Source organism: Arachis ipaensis, chromosome B09, assembly GCF_000816755.2.
Source record: "Arachis ipaensis cultivar K30076 chromosome B09, Araip1.1, whole genome shotgun sequence".
In the NCBI taxonomy this organism is placed as follows: Eukaryota; Viridiplantae; Streptophyta; class Magnoliopsida; order Fabales; family Fabaceae; genus Arachis; species Arachis ipaensis.
Window position 1 is genome coordinate 104,596,384 of NC_029793.2, and position 18,286 is coordinate 104,614,669.

The window sequence follows — 18,286 nt, forward strand, 5'->3', positions numbered from 1 at the left end:
TATCTAAGGCATCAATTCATTTACCAATACTCAATCTCAAAACAGAACTAAACACAGACACAAATAATACAAGACAAACACATTTAAGGAGCAGTTACAACAAGTATTACAATTACCAGTTAATAACAGATAAGCAATTAGGCAAACCAAAACAAATTCAAACTCAAACAAAATATGCAAATACATATGATGCATGCATGTCCTATGGCTGATGATATCATCTGTCGATTATACAGCCAACTCGACATGTCTTGGTAGCTAACCATGGACAGAAACACCCATTACGAAGCAAGTGGGCCTGAGCCACAATCCTTTTGCTACTACCTGCTTAATCCAGAGAAAGTGCAATAAACCGCTATTGCTGCTACTACCCAAGCGGGTGTTTAAAGACTCAACCTGGAGCAAGTGGAATAATCTATTACTACTGCTACTACCCAGGCGTCACATTCACTGACCTGGAGCAAGCGGGACGAACTACAATCCTTGCTACTACCCAAGTATCTCAATCAAATTCAATTTCATTTTTACATCCATTCTTATTATCATTCAATTATTCAAAAAATCATACTCAAAAATCAATCTTCATTCTCTCTCATTCTTATCATACCTCTTATTACTTTTTTCGATAATTCAGATTCAAATCATAATTCATTCTTTTCTAAATAAATCAAACTCTAAAATGTAACCCTTTTCTTAATAACTCCAAAAATTAAATTATAAAATCCTTAAAAATCTAAATCTTTCTAAATAACCATTTTAAATGAAGTCTCCAATTTTTATAAAAATTTGGGTAGCATCTCCTCTAAAATTCGGACTACGCCACCCTTACGGGTCCCATCAAAACCACATTTTCCAACTCGTTCTCAACTAGCTTCAAATATCAAATCCTTTCCAAAATCAAGCCAAATTCCAGTTTTGCATATTTTCTAAAATAAAAAATTTCCAAAATTAAACTAAATTCTAACATTAAACCTCTTCCAGTAATTCAAGGAAAATCAATTCAACAATGACCAACTTAACAAACCAAAATAGCAAATCAAAATAACCAGCTTCCTCAATAATTCAATAAATCAATCAAATAAATAATCACAGCCATTTAAAAAGTTTAATTCAATTCATAAGACTTATGTAATTATAAAAATATATTTTTCATATTATTATCGACTTATAACAACTCTTGAAAGTAAAATGAATTTAAGAAAATGGTCCTACCTCAACTCGTCGAAACTCACAAAACTAAACGCGTCAAAATCTGTAACACCCTGACTACCAAAGGCAACGCTTCCGGCTGCGCAACTCTGACAGCTCGGATATTACGACGACATTTATACTATTTAATACTAAAATATGAGCCTGTTTGAAACTTTAAACCGCAATACCGCTCCCAAAAATACTTTTGCTATACAACGTACATCCATACATATCATACAACTTACAGAAACTCATAAAGAGTACATACATATATATATACATACATATATATAAATATTATTACAAGCATAATCCAATACAATTCCTATCCCTCTTACAGAATATATAAAGATAAAGGCGAGGGTACAATAAACCATAACTAAAACAATACTGAGCATCACAACAACAACTAAATAAGCTCTTCGTAACTTCTGCGCCCATATCCTGAAAGGGGAAAAATGTAGGGGGGTGAGAACATCATCCTCGGGCAGCCTCCAGCAACTCCGGCGAGCTCCCTCAACAACGATAACGGTCGGAGCCTCGGTGGCATTGACGGTGGCAGGAACGGTGGGGATAGCTTCGCACGGCACGACGGCGCTTGACCCTTCCCCCACCGCGAGCTCTCTGCCTCTCGCTCTCCATCGCGGCGGCGACAGTGAGGGACACGACGATGTGGCTCCAACGACGCACCACCCATCTCGCGTGTTCCCTGTACGTGATCCCAACGGCAGTAGATCGGCGAGGACGAGCTCCTCTAGCTCGCATACGGCAGCTATTTCCTCAACCCTCTTCTGCGCGAATAGTGTCGACAGCATTGCGGAGATTCGACGGCAGCGGTGCGGGTGACAACTCGCAGGGCTGACGACAGCGATGCGACGGCGGTGGTGAAGCCCGACACGCTGGCGATGCCATTCTTTCCTCTCCTTCCCTCATTCTGGCTCAGTTTCCCCCTTTTTGATTTCCGTTTCTTCTCTGAAGTTGTCGTGTTGCAGGTTTGCTAAAAGGAAGAAGAAAGGGTGGCGGCTGTAAGGAGGGTTACGACGCTAAAATAGGGACAACACTAATCTCATATCAACCTCAAAGTTTCAACTTTCCAACTCCATCAAGCGCTTTACAAACCCCAAATTTGATCACAAGCCTGACAACCACAAACCCGTTCGCAAGGAACAAAACGCGCACAACTCGTACGTTGCACACCTACCGCTTCAACTTTCGTATACACATCACGTTTTAAAGAACTAACGTATCGCGTTACTACGTCTACAAGTCGCACGTGATATCAAAACAATTCTCGAGTCTACTCAGAAGGATACAAGATTTAAAGAGGATAGTCAAATGTCAAGGATAATACTCAAAGAGTTGAGAGAATGTATCCAGTTCCGGAATAACAAGGATGTTCAAGCAATGAAGTTTGCTAGACACAATTCAATTGACAACTTCAAAGATAACCCTTAGATCAAAGAAGCTCAATAGGATCAATAAGAAGAAAACCAGCGCATCAGTTTGAAACAAACTCAAGCTGAGTCGAGAAAGCATGAGGTTTACAGAAGAGAATATTTCAAACCCAAGACAAAACTCGCAGAACTTAAGAGCATGATTATAAAATACTTCCAAATACATTGTTCATAAAAGAATTGAAAACTTGCGAAAAAAAAACCACTTCGCAGTCTGAAATAGAAGGTTAAGTAACAATATCCTTCAAGAGAGTAACAAAAGCATAATCGTGTTTTTGCTTTAATGCAAATTCACGTTGAAGTAGACTTTGTAGAGTTCTAAAACAAAATGCACACAAGTTTGACTAATAGCTAAAATATTTCCTCAAACATTTTAAAAGGATAGTTAGGTGCACAACCTAACCAAAAGTAATCATAAAACTCGGAAGAGAAATCAAATGCTTGTTCAAAAATTCCCAAAGTTCATATTCAAACAAGCGTGTATAACATTCATAGCAAGGGTGAAAGAGGAAGTCAAACTCTTTTTAGAAAAGAAATTTCGAAATAAAAATTTGCTTACAATTTGGTAAAGGAAATAAGTGGTGCATTAGAACAAACCAGTTTCTCTATGCGGAACCAAAATAGCCTTTCATAATTTTATTCCAAACCAGAAACACAAATCGAAATCAACCATCAGTTTATCTCTTTCCAACCACGGCCCTAGGCCCAAACAATCCAACCAACAACCAATCACCACAATCCAACAGAGTCCCAAATGCAAACACAAATAGGAAGTTCAAGCACAAACAAACAGTTATTACATGTAGAACAGTTAGCAATTAATCACATAGGCAAACCAAGTATAATATGCACACCCAACCAATGTCACACAAATGCATATGATGCATGCCTGTCCCTAGTGGCTGATGATATCATCTGTCGATTATAGAGCCAATCCGACAAGTCCTGGTAGCTAACCATTGGACTGTCGCTCTGTCGTGCATCCCCAACTCGAGTTATACTCATCATAAACTTGATCATAATCATGATCCATATCCATCACCCTCACTGGTGAATATTTATCCATCACCATCACTGGTGAATATTTATGGGGGCGAGCTCATCCGGGCCTTTCACACTGCTCGGCCACACTTACGACATTGGGTTAACAGAGCTTCGAGTCTCAACCTGGAGCACATGGTGGCTAGCCATTGCTACTACCTAGGGAAACCCTCATCTCCAATAGTGGAAGTGCAAAAATCACAATTATCAATAATTCAGCATATACATGCATTCATTCTCATCCATGGATCAACATCCATCTCAGCCATCCGGCTTACGGTACAGTCTAGAACCAGCCAATATTGATAATCACACACAGCCATTCCGGCTCACGGTTCAATCCAGAACCAGTCAATATTCATAATCATACATAGCCATTCCGGCTCATAATAAAACAGCACTTCCACCATTCAAAATCATCAGATTTATGAAATCGGCATTTAAGCCATAAATTAATCCAAAATCAATTCAAAATTAAACTAAATCCAACAGTCGCCTCATTGGCATATCTCAAAGAAACCGTTTCAAAATCACACCAATATCAACCGAATTAACTCATTTCCAAAGCTTTAAAGAATCAGTTCAGCGATAAGTCATTTATCAAAACCAAATCAATTAAAGCAACCCAGGCTGAATTTTAAAAGTATTCTATCTTTCACATCATCGAAATAATTGACTCAATTCAAACCGATCCTCAACGGATTAAACTCATTTCAAATCTTTAAAGAGTCAACTTCAAACATTACATTTCACAAGTCGCACAATAATTCAGCCAAATCAACATCCATAGTCATTCGAGTCAATCAAATAATACATAAGGCAGATACAATCACCAAATACACAATATCTCACATCAGTACCCATATGTAATAATTCCAATAATAAACTGTAGTTTTTGGAAAGCGCCCCTACCTCAAAACACAACTCCATAACCCAAACGCCTCATGGAGTCCTTTCCGCCTCAAATCGAACTGATGGCAACCAAAACCTCAGCTCCAAGCCACTTTCGCAACAGTCTCAACAACTCTAATCGCAACATACAACAACCGAACTCAATCTTATAGCGATTAACGCCACAAACCTCAGCGTGAGATAACAGAATAATAACGAAAAAGCTTTCAAATCGAAACGCTTACCGAATCGAAGGAGGAACGGCTGAACCGGAATAATGGCGGTCTTCAAACCGGTTCAGCGGTAGCCCGGCAGCCACCTCAAGCAGCAGTGGAGACGAATTCCGACCATGACAACCGCGACTGCATGACAACGTCATAACCATAAAAACCTAGGAACAGAAAGAATGAGAACCGACTGCAAGGACCCTTACCGGCGGTGGTTTCAGCGGCCAAGGCGGTTTTCTCCAGCGGCCATACAGTGGACTACAACCACAGCGGCAGCGAGGTTTTCCGGCTGTCAGAACTCCGGCAACGCAACAGCAGGGACGTTTTCTGGCGGCAGAGGCTTACCGGCGCAACTCAACACAGGACCAGATAGAGCGGTGGTAGCCTCCAGCAACTCCGGCGAGCTCCCTCAACAACGATAACGGTCGGAGCCTCGGTGGCATTGACGGTGGCAGGAACGGTGGGGATAGCTTCGCACGGCACGACGGCGCTTGACCCTTCCCCCACCGCGAGCTCTCTACCTCTCGCTCTCCATCGCGGCAGCGACAGTGAGGGACACGACGATGTGGCTCCAACGGCGCACCACCCATCTCGCGTGTTCCCTGTACGTGATCCCAACGGCAGCAGATCGGCGAGGACGAGCTCCTCTAGCTCGCATACGGCAGCTATTTCCTCAACCCTCTTCTGCGCGAATAGTGGCGACAGCATTGTGGAGATTCGACGGCAGCGGTGCGGGTGACAACTCGCAGGGCTGACGACAGCGATGCGACGGCGGTGGTGAAGCCCGACACGCTGGCGATGCCATTCTTTCCTCTCCTTCCCTCATTCTGGCTCAGTTTCCCCCTTTTTGATTTCCGTTTCTTCTCTGAAGTTGTCGTGTTGCAGGTTTGCTAAAAGGAAGAAGAAAGGGTGGCGGCTGTAAGGAGGGTTACGGCGCTAAAATAGGGACTGAGGGTGCGTTACACCGAAGGGGATGAAGCAGGGGTGGAGGTGTGGCTGCGCTTTGATTTGGGAAAGGGGAAGTGTTGCTGCTGCTGGGCTCAGGGGAACCGGGTAACTGGGTTAGGGTTTTTGAGTAAAATTAGGGTTAGGGACATTTTAGTAATTTCACATAAAAATAGGGATAATATAGTAAACTTCCGTATACACATCACGTTTTAAAGAACTAACGTATCGCGTTACTACGTCTACAAGTCGCACGTGATATCAAAACAATTCTCGAGTCTACTCAGAAGGATACAAGATTTAAAGAGGAGAGTCAAATGTCAAGGATAATACTCAAAGAGTTGAGAGAATGTATCCAGTTCCAGAATAACAAGGATGTTCAAGCAATAAAGTTTGCTAGACACAATTCAATTGACAACTTCAAAGATAACCCTTAGATCAAAGAAGCTCAATAGGATCAATAAGAAGAAAACCAGCGCATCAGTTTGAAACAAACTCAAGCTGAGTCGAGAAAGCATGAGGTTTACAGAAGAGAATATTTCAAACCCAAGACAAAACTCGCATTGTCACACAAATGCATATGATGCATGCCTGTTCCTAGTGGCTGATGATATCATCTGTCGGTTATAGAGCCAACCCGACAAGTCCTGGTAGCTAACCATTGGACTGTCCCTCTGTCGTGCATCCCCAACTCGAGTTATACTCATCATAAACTTGATCATAATCATGATCCATATCCATCACCCTCACTGCTGAATATTTATCCATCACCATCACTGGTGAATATTTATGGGGGCGAGCTCATCCGGGCCTTTCACACTGCCCGGCCACACTTACGACATTGGGTTAACAGAGCTTCGAGTCTCAACCTGGAGCACATGGTGGCTAGCCATTGCTACTACCTAGGGAAACCCTCATCTCCAATAGTGAAAGTGCAAAAATCACAATTATCAATAATTCAGCATATACATGCATTCATTCTCATCCATGGATCAACATCCATCTCAGCCATCCGGCTTACGGTACAGTCTAGAACCAGCCAATATTGATAATCACACACAGCCATTCCGGCTCACGGTTCAATCCAGAACCAGTCAATATTCATAATCATACATAGCCATTCCGGCTCATAATATAACAGCACCCCACAAACCTCAGCGTGAGATAACAGAATAATAACGAAAAAGCTTTCAAATCGAAACGCTTACCGAATCGAAGGAGGAACGGCTGAACCGGAACAATGGCGGTCTTCAAACCGGTTCAGCGGCAGCCCGGCAGCCACCTCAAGCAGCAGTGGAGACGAATTCCGACCATGACAACCGCGACTGCACGACAACGTCATAACCATAAAAACCTAAGAACAGAAAGAATGAGAACCGACTGCAAGGACCCTTACCGGCGGTGGTTTCAGCAGCCAAGGCGGTTTTCTCCGGCGGCTATACAGTGTACTACAACCACAGCGGCAGCGAGGTTTTCCGGCTGTCAGAACTCCGGCATCGCAACAGCAGGGACGTTTTCTGGCGGCAGAGGCTTACCGGCGCAACTCAACACAGGACCAGATAGAGCAGTGGCAGCCTCCAGCAACTCCGGCGAGCTCCCTCAACAACGATAACGGTCGGAGCCTCGGTGGCATTGACGGTGGCAGGAACGGCGGGGATACCTTTGCACGGCACGACGGCGCTTGACCCTTCCCCCACCGCGAGCTCTCTGCCTCTCGCTCTCCATCGCGGCGGCGACAGTGAGGGACACGACGATGTGGCTCCAATGGCGCACCACCCATCTCGCGTGTTCCCTGTACGTGATCCCAACGGCAGCAGATCGGCGAGGAAGAGCTCCTCTAGCTCGCATACGGCAGCTATTTCCTCAACCCTCTTCTGCGCGAACAGTGGCGACAGCATTGCGGAGATTCGACGGCAGCGGTGCGGGTGACAACTCGCAGGGCTGACGACAGCGATGCGACGGCGGTGGTGAAGCCCGACACGCCGGCGACGCCATTCTTTCCTCTCCTTCCCTCATTCTGGCTCAGTTTCCCCCTTTTTTATTTCCATTTCTTCTCTGAAGTTGTCGTGTTGCAGGTTTGCTAAAAGGAAGAAGAAAGGGTGGCGGCTGTAAGGAGGGTTGCGGCGCTAAAATAGGGACTGAGGGTGCGTTACACCGAAGGGGATAAAGCAGGGGTGGAGGTGTGGCTGCGCTTTGATTTGGGAAAGGGGAAGTGTTGCTGCTGCTGGGCTCAGGGGAACCGGGTAACTGGGTTAGGGTTTTTGAGTAAAATTAGGGTTAGGGACATTTTAGTAATTTCACTTAAAAATAGGGATAATATAGTAATTGAAACCCCAATTAAATCCAACACTAATTGTATATAGAAAATACTATTTGCTCCTCATTTTTACAAATTATTTTCAATAAAATGTCCCAACCAAATAATTAGAAATAATATACTTAATTTCTTTATTTTCCAAAATAACAATATTAATATTTAAAATATTACTTATCTAATCCAAATCATATAAAATCCTTATTATTTCATAACTATCAACCTTATACTTTAAATATAGAAAATAATCCAATAATTATAAAATTGGATAATAATCATAACTCGTCTCAAATTCGATAAATCAAAACTTGCCTTAATTATCTTTAATAAAACAGTTTCTGAAATTAAGGCTATAAATAACCATAGGATTGAGACTTGATCATAATAAGACTTTTCAAAGGTTCTGGGTCTTACAAAATCCATTTTTTCGGCCCCCAACAACGGCAGCCACAATCGCCGCTCCATTACACCTTCGCAGCGACAACGACAACTTGCATTTAGAAAGTAACAGAGGAATAAAATGATAGCGGCTCTGATGGAAGGTTCAGCGCCTCCCTCCGGTGACTTCTCCCGAACAAAATGGTGTCAACGTGAAGAGGAGGAAGATACGAACACTTTAATCAGATTAGATTTTTATTGGAGTTACGAAGCTCAAGAAATCGAACGCCGAAGGTTGGAGGTTCCATGGTTTCTCATTCTCTCTCTCTCACGACATTTCTCTTTCTTTTTCTTGTGATTTTCGGTGATCAAGATTATGCATTTGATTAAAAGGGGCAGGTGTCACTAAGTGGCCACGTGTCAAGGTTCTGAGCTACTTAGTCAGCGGTTCAAGTTATAAATATCTTAAACAGATAATTATGAAAGTTGGATATATTAAAACACAGGTAATAATATATATGAGTTACTAATATAAATGACATCAGTAACATAATGATAAAAGATATATGATGAAGCATTAGCAAAGCTAAATTCACTGAAGAGTACTAATATTAACTCATATCGGTGGATATCGAGTTCGATAATAATATCATTAATTAAACTCTGTCTTTATATATATATTTCATTATTTATAAATTTCCAAAATTATAGTTTCAGTTATATAAAATATTTCATCATAACAGAAAAAATATACATAAGAATCTGAATTTAATTGAACTCAAATAATTATAAAATTAATTTAATTATTTTTAATAAAATAATATCTAAAAATAATGAGTTTAATTTAATAAATAAATCATAACTTAAAATAAATTGATAATAATTAAAATTTAAAAAATATGGGGTGTTACAATCTACCCACCTTAAAAAATTTTCGCCCTCGAAAATTGATATAAGATGAAAAAGATTCATAGTAACCTCCCTTTTCAAACATGTCAAAGAAAAACTAAAAGATTCGACATGTTCAATTTTCAAATATGAGGAAAATCAAAGTCATACTGACAGCAATCTATGACAAAGATGGATGTTCCAAAAGGTTCAAGTCGATAGTTAGGAACATGGTCAAGCAAAGATATATGCAAATGATGGAATATGATAAAAAAAGGTATCAAAGCATGGTTTAGGAAAGGTATCCAAAACAAAGAACTCCAATGAAGATTGTAAAACAAGAAACGATGTGCCAACTCCTACAACAAGAATCGTAAGTCAAAACTGAACGGACCTTTGAAAAATAACTCCTAATGTTCCCAAACCTCGTGATTCGCATAACCTATTATTTCTATTTCGTCTATGATAATCTATTAGTGTTCTCGTATACACAAATCATCAGTATTAAGTTGGTCAAACCTAATACCGTGAGAGATGCAACAATCGACTAACAGCATTAATCCATAGACAATCATGCATCTGAAACTCAAACTCTTGTCATTAGGACAAGTCTTACTGCATGACAGACACTCAGAGTATGCAGTGAAGCATAGTCAGTCCATTCCCAGGCTCTAATAGGAACAAACTACTTTGATACCATAATGTAACACCCTCACTATCAAAATGTCACGCTTCTGGCTGCGCCACTCTAATAGCAAGAAGTATTATGACGACTTCACATACTTAATAATATAATAGGAGCGTTTAACTCCAAACTGTACTGCTGTTTCCTTTGAAAAATTGAAAAAATTACTTTATCATGAAACAAACAAGCATATACCAATATACATAACTTATTACTCAAGTAACTTATATATATTATATACATATAAATCATACAACTCCTATCTCTCTCAAAATTATAATGTTAATGGTGAGGGAAGAATAATAATAACTAAACTAATACATCTACATCGCATAAGCTAAACTCAACAACTCTTCATAAGCTTCTTCGTCCGTTTCCTGAAAAGAGAAGTCTGTAGGGGGGTGAGAACCTACCCACGTGGTCTCACCATGCATTTTCAGAATTTGTTATAAGAAGATATTTAATAAGAAATTATTTTCAAGTTCAGTGATTATCGTTATTTTATGAATATTTTAAAAAAAATCTGACGTTTACTTATCCAAATTCAAAGTTCTTTTCTTTAAATTATAAAAAAAATTCTAAAATTCAATAATACGCATAATATAATCAAATATAGCCCCCTAACCCAAAACAGAATCAAGTCACAGCCTTCGGCCCAAACATAATCAACATTGGCCTCCGGCCCAAACATAATTAACGACACTATCATCTAAGGCATCAATTCATTTACCAATACTCAATCTCAAAACAGAACCAAACACAGACACAAATAATACAAGACAAACACATTTAATGAGCAGTTACAGCAAGTATTACAATTATCAGTTAATAACAGATAAGGAATTAGGCAAACCAAAATAACTTCAAACTCAAACAAAATATGCAAATTCATATGATGCATGCCTGTCTTACAGCTGATGATATCATTTGTCGGTTATACTGTAAACCCCGTAAAATTAGCGAATAATTAACCAATAAATTAATTTTTAATAAAAGAAATTAGAAATCCAAATGTTATAGTAAAATAGGATAGAGCCAATTAAAACAAGAATTTTGACACTAATTTTAAAGAATTTGGCCCAAGATTGGGACAAACAGGTCGAACCGGTTGAATCGAGCCCAAAAAGGGCCCAAGGCCCAACCCTTCAGCCCAAATAACTTAAAGAGAAGCCCCTCTTCTTCCCCATTCATCCAAGAACACTGAAGCATACAAGGGGAAAGAAGATAGATTCCCAAACCCTTGTTCCAAATTTAAACCACCATATCTCTCCATTCCGAGCTACGATTGCCGCACCGTTTGTGGCGTCGAACTCTACGAATCTATCGGAACAATTTCATAGGTAAGCCACACTCTCACTCCAGTTTCTCTACCCCCTTGAATTTTCAAAATTGTGAGTATCTATGTTGAGATTTTATTCATTTTGGTACTTTAGGTTCGATTTAGATAGCGAGAATTGTTGGGCTTGGTTCGTTTGGTCCATGGGAAATACGTGGGTTGCCTTGGAAAATACGTGGAAATTGGCCAAGGTATGGTTTAGGTTTCACGTATTTAATATATAATGTTCTGTGAAAACTTAGGCTAGATGACCATAGGATAGGTTGGAATGCTTGATTGTGCTTAATGCTTAGTAAAATTTGTGAAGGATGTTGAATGAGTATGAGAATGGATTGATGGCTATTGCTTGTAGTTGATAATGTTGTGGTAAGAGTTTATGAACATGATTTATTATTGTTGTTTCATTGATGTTTAACATTACTTTGGATATGGATTTTTGGATTAGAGTGGTTGAAATGATGTGATGTATGTTATGGAAAGAATGAGGATGTGGAGTGATGAGCGGATATTTTATATGCTTTTTGGCATCATTTTCACATAGTTTTTATTATGCTTTGTTTAAGTTTTATTATATTTTCATAGGTTTTAGTGAAAAATTCATATTTTTGGATTCTACTTTGAGTTTGTGTGTTTTATGATGATTTTAGGTATTTTCTGGCTGAAATTGAGGAGTTTTGGCAAAGTCTGATTCAGAGACAGAGAAAAGATTGCAGATGCTGTCAGATTCTAACCTCCATGCACTCAAAGGAGCATTTTTGGAGCTAAAGAAGTCCAAATGGTGTGCTCTCAACGGCTATGAAAAGTTAACATCCAGGGCTTTCCAGAAAATATATAATAGTTTATACCTTGCTTTGGAAATAAAGACCCAAAACTTGCATTCAACGCCAGCCACCAACCCCATTCCTGGTGTCCAACACCCAAAAGGGAGCAGCTGGCGTCCAACTCCCATTCAGGAGTCCAAAGCTGGTGTCCAACGCCCTAGAGGGAGTACCAACTCGTGGCTTTACTCAAGCTCAGCCCAAACACTCACCAAGTGGGCCCAGAAAGTGGATTTTCGCACTACAAGACTACTTTATCTTATTTCTTGTAATTCTTAGTTATCTGATTAGTATATATAGAACAAGGATCACCCTTGTTCAGGACTTTTAACCGGAATCTTACACACTATTTTCGAACCTTTCACTACTTTCTGTACAGTATGAGTCACCAACCTCCTAGGTTAAGGTTAGGAGCTCTGCTGATTCTTATGTATTAATAATATCACTATTCTATTTTAATCTATGCTTGATTCCATTCTAAGATGTATCTTCATTCTTCATCTTAATGAATTGGGAGTGTAACTTGACCATCATCCCTCTTTTACATGGGTTCTGTGAGTCCTTGACGGGATAGTACTGAACCACAAGCTTGATTATACATCTCTTAGATGGCTATTCCACGACTTCGTTAGGTACTTGGAGACATCAGTACAGCTGAGGTATGTAAAACCTGGTCAAACCGTAATTTAATTAAATAATAAATTAAATAGGAGCGAATATGGTTAGAAAATTTAGCAATTGAAATTTGATAATTGAAATATGATATTTGGACTTAGTGGATTTTTCTGAGTCAGAAAACATAATAAAAATGCGTATTGAAATTTTGACTGGCAGTACCAGCTGAGATCTGTCTGGTACTGCAGCTGAGAAAATTGATTATAAGTAAATAATGCTAAGAAATTAAGGTTTATAATTAGAGAAGGTAGAAATATTTAAAATGTGATTTAAAACTCTAATCTTAAAGGTTTTGGCCCAAAATTGGGCCAACGGACTAAACCAAGTGAACCGGGCCCAAGTGGACCCAAGACCCACCATATATAAACATTAGTTATGAGCATTTTAGCTCATTTACCCTAAAGAAAGGAACTTGGGGCGCTGAAATGGGAGAGAGGTGAGAGGTGAGGGTTCCAACTTTAATTTCAATCTTCAAATCACCATAACTTTCTCTCTGGAACTCCGATTGACGAGCCGTTTGCAGCCACGCGTCGCTCTTTTCCTCCTCTTTGAGTCTATCTAAGTTTTGTGGTGAGTATTTAACTCTCCTCTGCCCAGTTTTGTTTTTTCCCTTGTATTTCAAATTTGATTTGGGTTTTGAGGAAATCTTGTGATTTTGGTTATTTAGGAGTGCTCTAGTATGAGTCGTTGGTGAGTTCCATCAACTAATTTTGTGGGTTAAGGTAAGGAACCCTCTAACCCTTGTGATTTATCATTTTTATGAACGCTAGGTTAATGTGTATATGTGAAATTGGTTATGTTAGTGTATTTGGTGATTTGGTGCACAATTGGGAGGTTGGTGTTGCTTGTGGAGCTTTGGTGAGGCTTGGAGCTAAGGTTTGGTGGAGACTCTCAAGGAAAAGCTCAATTAATTTGGCTACAAGAGGTACGGTTTAAGTTTTATTTAAGTACCGTGTGGTGTGATGAGAATTCCTAGGCTAGATGCCCCTAGGATTAAGTTTGGATTGTGTATATGGTTGGTACTAATATGCATAGTTGATATGTCATGTGAATTAATGATTGAGTTGAGAATTGTGTGGATTTGTATGTTTGGTGTGTTGAGAATTTGATGAATTGGATAATGAATATTGGTTTGTGGAATATGCAATTAAATTGTGCCGGCTAGAAAGAGATAAGGAAGGTAAGTTCATGTGTGTATTGTGTGATGATATAAAAGATTGGATGGATTTTAGATATTGAATGTGTGAATAATTGGTTTGGTTATTGAATAATAAGGTTTGAGGAATTGATGTGTAGAATTTGATAGTTTTGGGTAAAATTGTGTAGATGAGGTAGGTTTGGTTTGGTTGAGTGTAATTATGTGAATGTGGTTGGGTTGTGGTCATTTGGATGAGTGGAATGAATTTGGCTTATGAACATTGAAAAAATTGGTGATTTCTATTTTTGGGTAAAAACTGATTTTTGACCAACTTTAGCGGTCCGTAACTTGTTCCACGGAGTTTGAAATTCTTCAAAATTGAACTTTTATAAAAGTTTATTCAACGATCTTTCCAACGGTTTAGAAATGGTTGAAAAAGGAATTTTGTAGAAGAAGTTATGTGTGTTGGGAGTTTGGGGGTTTAAAAGTGTATTTCTGTAGCTTTTTAACTTAGTAAAAATTTTGGAAAATCGTGTTTCCACGCGCACGCGTGGCCGACGCGGATGCGTCAATCTCGATTTTTACTCACCCACACGTGTGCCTGGCTGACGCGTACGCGTCGCTGCACGGATGCGAATGCCTCGTAGAAAATTTAGAGAGTTGTGCGGGTGTTGTGTTGGTTTTATGCGAGGAGCACAAAACGCACCCACGTGTACGCGTGACTGACGCGTACGCGTCACTTGATCTCCCTACTTTCCACGCGTATGCATGGGCGACGCTCACGTGTCACTCTACTTTTCAGCCTTCCACGCGTGCGCGTGGGCGACGCACATGCGTGATCCTGTTTTCAGGAAAAGTTGATTTTGAGTTTTTAAAGCTGAATTTCAGACTTTTAAACCCCCATTATCACCCTTTAAGTCTTAAGGCCTTATAGTATGCCTAGTAATGAAAAGAAGCTAGGACATGTGGTAACTTATGGAGGAAGTAAAGTGAGAATCAATGACGAATGATGAGTAATGATGATTGTATGAGTTGTTGAGGGTGATGATGGAAGTGCGGCATATGCCATGAGCCAAAGGGCTGTATTTAATAATGATTATTGGTTGGTTATGGGTTATGTTATGAGCCGGATGGCTATGATAAATATTGATTTTGGCTGGAAATAAAAATATGGCTTTGAATGATTGTTTTATCTTGAGCTCTTTTTCTCGAAAGTGCGACCCCAGAGAGATGAAGGAAGGTGAGGATCCCCTTCCTTGTTCCTCCTGGTATTGTAAAATCGCCCCCAGCGAGATGGTGGGAGGTTAGGATCCCCTCCTTGGTTCCTCCTGGGCATATGAGAACGTACCTCCTGGGTAGATGCAAGGGTTGTGATTGCGCCCCACTTGCTCCAGGTTGGTTAGTATAGAGGCTCCCCGGGTGGACACAAGGGTTGTGGTTCATCCCACTTGCTTCGGGTCAGAGATTGTGATGCCTGGGTAGTAGCGGTAGTAGAGGTGACTCCACTCGCTCCAGGATAAACTTTTAGACACCTGCCTGGGTAGATGCAGTGGCATTGATCCACTTGCTCCGGGACGTGGTGAGACATACTTGCCTGGGTAGATGTAGTGGAGTGATTCCACTTGCTCTGGGTTTGGTTTTGAGACTCCTGGGGTAGATGCAATGGTTAGCCCCCACTTGCTCCCAGTCGAGTATGGTTTGAGATTTGTGAAATTATCTGAGTTTCAGATTTCCTTGGGTAGATGCAGTGGGTCGGCTCCACTTGCTCCAGGTTGAGATCCGAGATTCTGTTGACCTTATGTCGTCAGTGTGGCCGGACACTGTGAAAGTTTCGGATGAGCTCGCCCCCGTGAATAAACACCAGTGTGGGTGTTGTGTGATTATGATTATGATTGTGAATAACTCGAGTTGGGGATGCATGACAGAAGGACAGTCCAATGGTTAGTGGTGCACGAAATTGTGATCACACTTTTGACAACTCCGGTACAACTAACCAGCAAGTGCACTGGGTCATCCAAGTAATAAAACCTTACGTGAGTAAGGGTCGATCCCATGGAGATTGCCGGCTTGAAGCAAGCTATGGTCATTTTGTAAATCTTAGTCAGGAGGATTCAATTGGTTATGAGTTTTGATAATTGAAAGATAAATAAAATGTAAATTAAAATAAAAATACTTATGTAATTTATTGGTGGGAATTTCAGATAAGCGTTTGGAGATGTTTTGTTGCTTCTGAACCTCTGCTTTCCTATTGTCTTCATCCAATCATGCATGCTCCCTTCCATGGCAAGCTGTATGTTGGTGGATCACCATTGTCAATGGCTACCATCCGTCCTCTCAGTGAAAATGGTCTAGGTACGGTTTTTGTACGGCTAATCAACTGTCGGATCTCTCATCTCGGATGAAAAATACCAGGCACAGCTACCGCACGGCTAATCATCAGGTTCTCACTTGTGTCAGAATAGGACCTCTCTATCCTTTTGCATACTATCACTGCGCCCAACATTCGTGAGTTTGAAGCTCGTCACAGTCATCCTGTCCCAGATCCTACTCAGAATACCACGGACAAGGTTTAGACTTTCCGGATCTCAGGAATGCTACCAATTGGTTTTAGCCTCTACCACGAAGGTTCTAATCTTACAGATTCGAATGCTCTATTGTCAGGAGAGGCAGGTCAAATTCGTGGATCAGAGACCCAAGAGACTATACTCCGGCTGTCGTCCAATGACTACGTTGAACATTATGTAGACCGCTTGTGGTTGTTAGGCACGCGGATCTTGGCTAAGCGAGTAACGAAGATAGTGGGTGATTGTCACGAGTCACCCCTTCATTATGACTTAACTGAATTAAGTATGAGATTATATCTTGGAGAAGAAGTAAGCGTGAATTGAAAGAGAAACAATAGTACTTGCATTAATTCATGAAGAACAGCAGAGCTCCGCACCTTAATCTATGAGGTGTAGAAACTCCACCGTTAGAAAATACATAAGAGAAAATGGTCTAGGCATGGCCGAATGGCCAGCCTCCAAAATGTGAAAAATGGCATAATATTCTTCACCAAAGTTCTCTAAAACAATAGGAAAGACTAGTATTTATACTAAACTAGTTACTAAGGATTACAAAAATTGAGTAACTAAGTGCAGAGAGTGCAGAAATCCACTTCCGGGGCCCACTTGGTATGTGCGTGGGCTGAGCATTGAGATTTACACGTGCATGGGCCTTTTCTAGAGTTAAATGTCAGCTTGGATGCTAGTTTGGGCGTTTTACTCCAGTTCTGGTGCTAGTTCCGGTGTTTTACGCCAAAAAAAGGGTCTCTGGCTGGCGTTTAATGCCAGTTTGGGCCATCAAATCTCGGGCAAAGTATGAACTATTATATATTTCTGGAAAGTCCAAGATGTTAGCTTTCCATCTCAGTTGAGAACGCGCCTATTGAAATTCTGTAGCTCCAGAAAATTGCGTTTGAGTGCAGAGAGGTCAGAATCCAACAACATCTGCAATCCTTTTTTAGCCTCTGAATCAGATTTTTGCTCAGGTCCCTCAATTTCAGCCAGAAAATACCTGAAATTATAGAAAAATACACAAACTTATAGTAAAGTCCATAAATGTGATTTTTGCATAAAAACTAATAAAAATATAATAAAAAGTAACTAAAACATACTAAAAACTACCTAAAAACAATGCCAAAAAGCGTATAAATTATCCGCTCATTACAACACCAAACTTAAATTGTTGCTTGTCCCCAAGAAACTTAAAACAAAATAGGATAAAAAGAAGAGAAAATACAATAAATTTCAAAATATCAATAAATCTTAGTTCCAATTAGATGAGCGGGACTAGTAGCTTTTTGCTTCTGAACAGTTTTGGCATCTCACTTTATCATTTGAAGTTCAGAATGATTGGCATCCATAAGAACTCAAAATTCAGATAGTGTTATTGATTCTCCTAGTTTAGTATGTTATTTCTTGAACACAGCTACTTTATGAGTCTTGGCCGTGACCCTAAGCATTTTGTTTTCCAGTATTACCACCGGATACATAAATGCCACAGACACATAACTAGGTGAACCTTTTCAGATTGTGACTCAGCTTTGCTAGAGTCCCCAGTTAGAGGTGCCCAGAGTTCTTAAGCACACTCTTTTTGCTTTGGATCACGACTTTAACCACTCAGTCTCAAGCTTTTCACTTGGACCTTCATGACACAAGCACATGGTTAGGGACAGCTTGATTTAGCCGCTTAGGCCAGAATTTTATTCCTTTGGGCCCTCCTATCCATTAATGCTCAAAGCCTTGGATCCTTTTTTACCCTTGC

The 18,286-nt window shown here is 40.2% G+C and overlaps 1 long non-coding RNA gene across 1 annotated transcript; it reads right to left on the bottom strand.

Moving 5' to 3' along the window:
* On the bottom strand, positions 4,665-5,863 carry LOC110267082. Its single transcript, XR_002354413.1, has 3 exons — positions 5,011-5,863; positions 4,823-4,939; positions 4,665-4,712 (listed from the first exon to the last, which is right to left on the bottom strand). It is a non-coding gene; the product is annotated as an uncharacterized LOC110267082 (long non-coding RNA).